We start from the raw sequence: 7,226 nt of genomic DNA, 5'->3' as shown, positions 1-7,226 counted from the left end.
CAACCTTGAGTTTGCGAGAGTATTTGGTTAATTGACAATGGTGGTGATACCATGCTAAGTAACTGACATAAATGACTCTATATGTCAATAAATTTGCATCAGGCCAACGAATTATTATGAGTACTCCCTACTATAATTGGTTTGGGTCAGAAACCATATATATTCCATCTAAATGTATTATACATTTTGTGTTGCTCCACCACAGTTATTAAGATGGAATTTGAAAGAATGTTGGAAATATGTTGGATATAGATCTCTCTTGATGATTGAATATCTTGAGATTCAAAGACTGTTGTTTCAGTGAGTCAGTCTTTCCAACATGAGGGAGAGAAAATAAACAGCTGGTAAAGAAATATATTGAGAGAAATTATCTTGATCCTCGTACTTTGAAATGTGCGCTAGAAATTGAAAAGATAATTTATTGGCAAAGTTTGCAAAGATGCTAAAGGCATGCAAGAGCCATTTTCTGACCTTGAGTGAAAATTCTCATATACCAGATGTGCTCCAATTAATGTTCTTGAAGGATAAGATCAACTGCTAGTAAGTCTAAAGATCGCATGAAGTGTCATAGACTTATGGTTCCAAATATAAGCATCCTCGGTAAAGAAAATGAGCATAAATTAATATGGCACCGAGGAAGCAAAGAGTTATGGAAAATCTCTAGAAGAGATGTAGATATGAGTAAGAAAGAGATTCAGGTACCTGAGAATCATAATGAAAAGAAATCTCAACAAGTTGAGTCATGTCTAGAATGAAAAGGAACCAATAAGCAAATCGACGTCGTAAATATGTTTGCATGCAGTGTTGCAGTTGACTATGTTATGGATAAAATCGAGGATCATAAACCGCGGTTAATAGAAAATTTTACTGAAAAGTGTACACAAAGAATGATTGATTAATCATTGAAAGAACTGAAACAATTCGGGACAAATTAAAACAAATCCAACATCAATAACCATCAAGTAAGAGATATATCAAAACTTACGACATCTTTGTGCCCTCTCGTTTAATTTGGACCCGATGATGATGCTTTTGACTCTCAGTTCGTGACACCCAAAGCAAACGACGAAGCAAAATCAATTGGAGAAGAAGAAATTAAATTGAGGAAACAGAAGAAGAGAAGAGGAGAAACTCGATTTTCTTGGTCTCGAGGAAGAAGAAGAACGAAGAAAACCTAATTTTTGTTTTTCCCCAATTCGATTTGGTTTTATTAGATAGGATAACGGGCAAAAAAAATTTGTCGGGTCTGATATTTTGAGTTGGGTTAAGGCAATTGTGGTACAGTAATCGCAAATTATCGATTTTAAAACGCCAAAAATTGATTTTTTATGAGCATAATTTATTTTGGTTAATTGCATAGAACTGAATTAATTTAAGTGTAATTGAGAAAAACAAATGTTGTCTAGAAGAAAATAGGTAGAGCATAAAGGTACACAAGTTGAAACCCTATACTACATAGGTAGTTTTTTTTAAAGAAAAATTAATGGTATTCTTAATGTTTAAGATTTGCGTTGAGATATTTTTTTTTCTTAGAGTTGAATTACCCTCACTTGTATAAAAATGGAATTCTTCTGCATATGTAGCACATGACGACAATTTAATGACATTTGAAAGAAATGATGGCAAAACGAGTCGGTGTATTGAATAGGTTAGTTTAATGTAAACACACAAAAGTAGAGATGATTAATATTGTGTTACTGTAAAACTTAATGGGTTCTAATTTTTGTTAATTGTATAATGGTATTCTTTATTAATGTTTGAGATTTGCATTGAGATATTTGTTTTTATTCACCTAGTCTTAGAGTTGAAATTACGTGTATTCATTCTTACGAAGAATGAAAGTTGTATTATGCAAATGCCATAACAATTTAACGACATATGAAAATAAATGAAGAAGATGAGTTTGTGTATCTTAATGGTGAACCTTAATGGTAGAGGTATGGAGGTTGATGAAGTCTGTCATGTATGTGGTGATTTTGAAGAATCAACAAATCACACCTTATTTACGTGTTCCATGGCTCATTAAATCTGGGCTTTATCTGATTTTCCTTCTCCTTGTGACATGTTTCAAAATGGCTCTGTTTTTTCTAACATTTTCCACCTTTTGGAAAACAAAGATATCAGTCTTTGGCCTGCCTCTCTGTGTAAAAGTTTCCCTTGGATTCTTTGGAGAATTTGGACTAATAGAAACTCCTTTCTCTTTGAGGGTAAGTTGTTTTCTGCATTAGAGTCAGTGGAGAAAATCAGAGGAGACGTGGAGGAGTGGTTTGAGGCTCAATTAGCAGAGAGAGAGGAGGAGGTGAATGAGTCTGTAGTTTGTAGTTTGTATGGGAGATATGGCCGAGTCCTTACCATCGGTTAAGGGTTGGATGAAACCACCAGTTAACTGGTTAAAATGTAATACTGGGTGTGCCTGGTCTAAACGAAACCAATTGGCAGGGGGGGCTTGGGTTTTAAGAGATGAAAATGGGGTGGTCGTGCTACATAGTAGACGAGCCTTCTCGAATATATCTATCACAGGAGATGCTATGCTGAGATGTGTGCTCTGGGCTTTGGAGAGTTTGGCAAGTCATAAGCTGGATAGAGTAATTTTCTCGTTTCAGGACAAGGCCTTAGTTGGAGCAGTTTGCAGACCAGCAGTGTGGCCATTGTTTAAACCCCAGGTGGTGGCTTTACAACGCTTTTTAAGACCTTTTGTGGAGTGGAAATTGGAACTGGAAGTAGCTGCAACAAACAGAGGAGCAAACCTCATTGCTCAAAGCGTCACAGGGGATCTAAGGATACAGTCTTATGTTGCTTCAGGGCATCCAGACTGGTTGAACACTGTCTTCTTGGAAGAACGAGGTTTCCCCTCTGTTTGAATTGTATGCTGTGCTTTTTGGTGGTTGTTAGCTTAGATCTTTCTGTGCCTGGTTTTTTGGTTCAGGGAGAGGTTGGTTTTTTGTATAGACCACTTGTTGTATGATGGCAGTGGTGCTAGAGTAGGCTAACAAGAGGGTATAGGGTGTTTGATCTGTTTGTGTCTGGTAACTATTTGATCTCACCGGTTGGATAAATATAAATTCAGTTGACAAAAAAGAGTGGGTGTATCTTAATGAATAGGCCAAGTAACATTTAGCATTGATTGGTATATATTCTATGCAAAATGAGCTCTCCTAAAGTGTAGAGTGTTGTTATTAGTAGCTATTCACTCGTTCACGTGTTGGGGTATTATAACCGAAGGTCAAATTATTTTTCTTTTCAAACATAGGTTGTTGAGTTCTTATTTATTATACATGTGCTAATTTGGTAATACATGAAACTTCCTTGACGCTCACTTTGTGGTGTGCACACCTTTTTGCTTGAATTCCTCATATGATTTGGTCATCTTAAAACCATCATTAGCCCAGCACTGCTTTTAACGTTTCTTAAAAAATTATATATATTTTAATCACAATTAATAGTAACCACTCAAAAGTCGACACCTGTTGATATTTGTTGAGAATCGTTGCTTCCACAAGCAACAGAAGAAACGATTCTCTTCTTATTTGACCAAATAATGGATTTTTTATTTTGTTTTTGGGCCACATTCATAAAAGTAAGTGTGAGAGCATCTCCTAGTAATGATGCTCTAATGGACTCTGTTATGTAGTTGGGATATCCTGTCTTTTGGCCCACTATCGATTTTTGATGGACATCAAAACCTGTATAGGTTGGAGTGTTATTCTTCTGTTCTGTTCACTCCCTCAAACTTGTGTAAGATGAGAATGATTTTGATCACAGTTAATATCTGTACAATTGTTATATATATATATATATATATATATATATAAAGTGTAAAATTTCGTTATTGAATTCTTCTTTTATACTTGTGCTGTGTATCAAAATTTGGTATATATGAAATGAAACTTCCTTCACGCTCACTTTGTAGTGCACACCTTTTTGTTTCAATTCCTCTTTAATTTGTAGCCTTGTTTTAGAAATCGCTAGACGCTAGTCGGACGGTTGGAGTGGGCCTAACGCCTACCGAGAAAATCAGAGATTAAACGGGGATTAATCGGATACTAGTTTTAGGGTTATTTTATTGAATTAACTCTCTGCTTCGGCTCGATCATCCGGCAGTTCCATTGGTTTGCAACTTCATGGTAACATCGTGAAAATTGTTATGATTTCATAAAAGCAACGATCATACATTGTAGGTGTAGTTGTTACTGATTGTTAGAAGTGTGTGTATGACACAAGAGCTAGTACTGAAGAGTGGATGAAGAGAGAAACATACATGAACTGAAGAGGAGTATTAAGTCACGATCTTGAAGAGATGTGTAGCATTGGTGTCTTATAAGAGATGTAAGAAACGCAAGTGTCATGTGGGCTTTGAGATCATTAGAGAAGCCATGTAGGCCTTGTTTGAGAGAGAAGTCCAAACTTGAGGAGTTTAGGGCTCTTGCTCTTGAGGAGCATATAAATAGAACGCAGTTGTGATCGAAAGAGGTTGCGCGTCTAGGGTTTATCGAGAGAGGCACACATGTGTGTGACGTTGCCCCATTAAAAAGATAGAGAGATCTTTTGATGGTTTTGTTGAAGATCTATACTTGTCGGAAAAGACAATGAGTAGTAGTTCTTATTTCATTGTAATTCTAGAAAAGAGTGGTGGAGACCATATAGTGATTGTAGGTTGCAGACTTTTCTAGTGAATGGTTTTTGGACTAGGTCCCGGGGATGTAGGTTAACTGAACCCCGTTAACAAATCTCTTGTGTCTAATTTACTTTATGCACACATACGTAATTACATACATTTCTACGCCGTCTCTAATGACATGAAACTCGCTCTTCAGCAGTTTGAAGCAAGCGTTAAGTACCACATTGCTTCGAGAAACGCTTTGATTGCAGGATTTGTGAAGAATGGGATGGTTGAACAGGCAAGAGAAGTATTTAACCAGACTAGTGATAAAGACATCTTTTCATGGAACACTATGATATCGGGTTACGCGCAGAGTCTTTCGCCTCAGTTAGCTCTTCATCTTTAGGGAAATGATCAATAGTAGCCAAGTGAAACCAGATGCCATCACAATGGTGAGTGTTTTCTCTGCTATTTCATCTCTAGGCGCATTGGAAGAAGGGATAAGAGCACAGGAGTATCTAAACCGTAGCTCAATTCCTCCCAACAACAATCTAAGCGCTGCTATCATCGACATTTACGCTAAATGTGGTAGCATTGAAACGGCTCTAAATGTTTTCCGCCAAACAAAGAACATATGTTCCTCAACAATCTCTCCCTGGAACGCTATCATTTGCGGGTCAGCTACACATGGTCATGCAAAACTAGCTCTTGATCTCTACTCTGACCTCTAATCTCTCCCAATCAAACCAAACAGCATCACATTTGTCGGTGTCTTGAGCGCATGCTGCCATGCAGGCCTAGTGGAGATAGGCAAAACGTATTTCGAAAGCATGAAGAGGGATCACGGGACCGAGCCTGACATAAAGCATTACGGATGTATGGTTGATTTATTTGGGAAAGCTGGGAGATTAGAGGAAGCAAAAGAAATGATCAAGAAGATGCCTGTAAAGGCGGATGTGATGATCTGGGGGATGTTATTATCGGCTTCACGGACTCACGGGAACGTTGAGATCGCCGAGCTTGGGGCTACTGAGCTAGCGGCGATGGATCCAGCTCACGGAGGATGCAAACTTATGCTTTCGAACGTTTATGCAGACGCAGGGAGATGGGATGATGTAGCTTCGGTCAGAGAAGTGATGCGGATGAAAGATGTTGAGTGGTCACGTGCCTTCAGTGGTGTTGTCTGAATTGTTCCGGCCTAGTAGAGTTTCTACCAAAGCTGAGCTGGTTATTTATTTATGTTCCAAACGAAAGTGCTTTGTATTTTAAAAGCTGTTTGACCATTCCTAAAAGATCTCCACTTTGGTAATTTTGTTTAGACTTCCAATGGGTCTTCTCCATCAAATATTTGAGGGTATTATAAGGGAAATTACCTAGAATATTATTAAAAAGTAGTCTTATTACAAAAATAATACGTTTGAAAACTGACTTACTAAAACAATACAGAAAAGTTTGATTATTACTTATAAACCAGGGTTGTTTGTTTTATTACAGTAATGCCATTTATATTTAAAGTTATCTTTAATTTTTGAGAGATAGGGAACACAAAAACTTTGAAAGATCGATTCCTGATTTTTTTGGGATTCTCTTAAATTTGAGTTGGCAAAAAACATGAGATTGATTCCTTCTAATTTGGTTCATCTTCTTCGACTAAAATCATGGCAAAAGAAAGAAAATTATCAGAGCTGGACAACTGTTCCGTGAGCTCACTGTTCACTTTCTCTCTCGAGAACAAAGTTGTAGATCTAGTTTTGTCTTTGCGTGAGTTTCATTTTCTTCTGGTTGATTGTTGCAGGAACTTAGAGAAAGATACGGTCGTGGAAGTGGGCAAAGGCATCTCTCCTATCTAGGATTGCAGAAGAAGATATGTTGAAGATGACTACAAAATTACAATAATATCCTTCATTAAAATGGATTTATGGACGTACACTAATCTCAAGAAACGTTATGTACGTACACCAAACTGCAACATACATTAAACAAAAGAACGTTATGTACATACACCCAAACTGCAACATGCATTGACACCTCTATAACTATGTTCAACGGTGGGTTTGATACTTCTATAACTATGCTCAACGGTGGGTTTATTTGTAATTGTGAGAATATGGTGAGAGAATGTGATATTGCACCTTTTATTTATACATATCTTTATGTGTGATTGTTTCACTTATCTCCCTAATTAGTCTCAAACAAGATTGAATGACATAGTTCGCTTTATGATGATTGCTATCACGTTTTTCACATAAGTACTTGTTTTGAATGTTACATTAAAATAACTTGTGTACGTACATGTTTTGAATGTTTTGTTTGTAAACAATTTGTGTGTTCATATGTACGTACACGTTTATAACTTGTGTACGTATGCGTTCATATGTACGTACACGTTTATATGTACGTACACGTTCGATTTTAGGATTAATGAACCTGAAATTACCAGAATATCCTCGTCTTCTACCTCTAACATACGACCGAAAATCCTAATTTCCCCTACCTCACTTTATTTTTTCACGACTTATGTCTATTTTTTGGTTTCACTTGTGGGGTTTTTACTCAACTATTATAGATTTTCATCTCAACATCTGATTTCTAACTTAAAAACCTATAAAAAGTGAGTTATATTGTT

The 7,226-nt window shown here is 36.8% G+C and overlaps 1 pseudogene; it reads left to right on the top strand.

Annotated features, from left to right (window-relative positions):
• Positions 4,773–5,909, top strand: LOC104709226 (annotated as a pseudogene).

The sequence above is a fragment of the Camelina sativa genome, chromosome 8, assembly GCF_000633955.1.
Source record: "Camelina sativa cultivar DH55 chromosome 8, Cs, whole genome shotgun sequence".
In the NCBI taxonomy this organism is placed as follows: Eukaryota; Viridiplantae; Streptophyta; class Magnoliopsida; order Brassicales; family Brassicaceae; genus Camelina; species Camelina sativa.
This window is presented reverse-complemented; position numbering and strand designations above follow the sequence as displayed.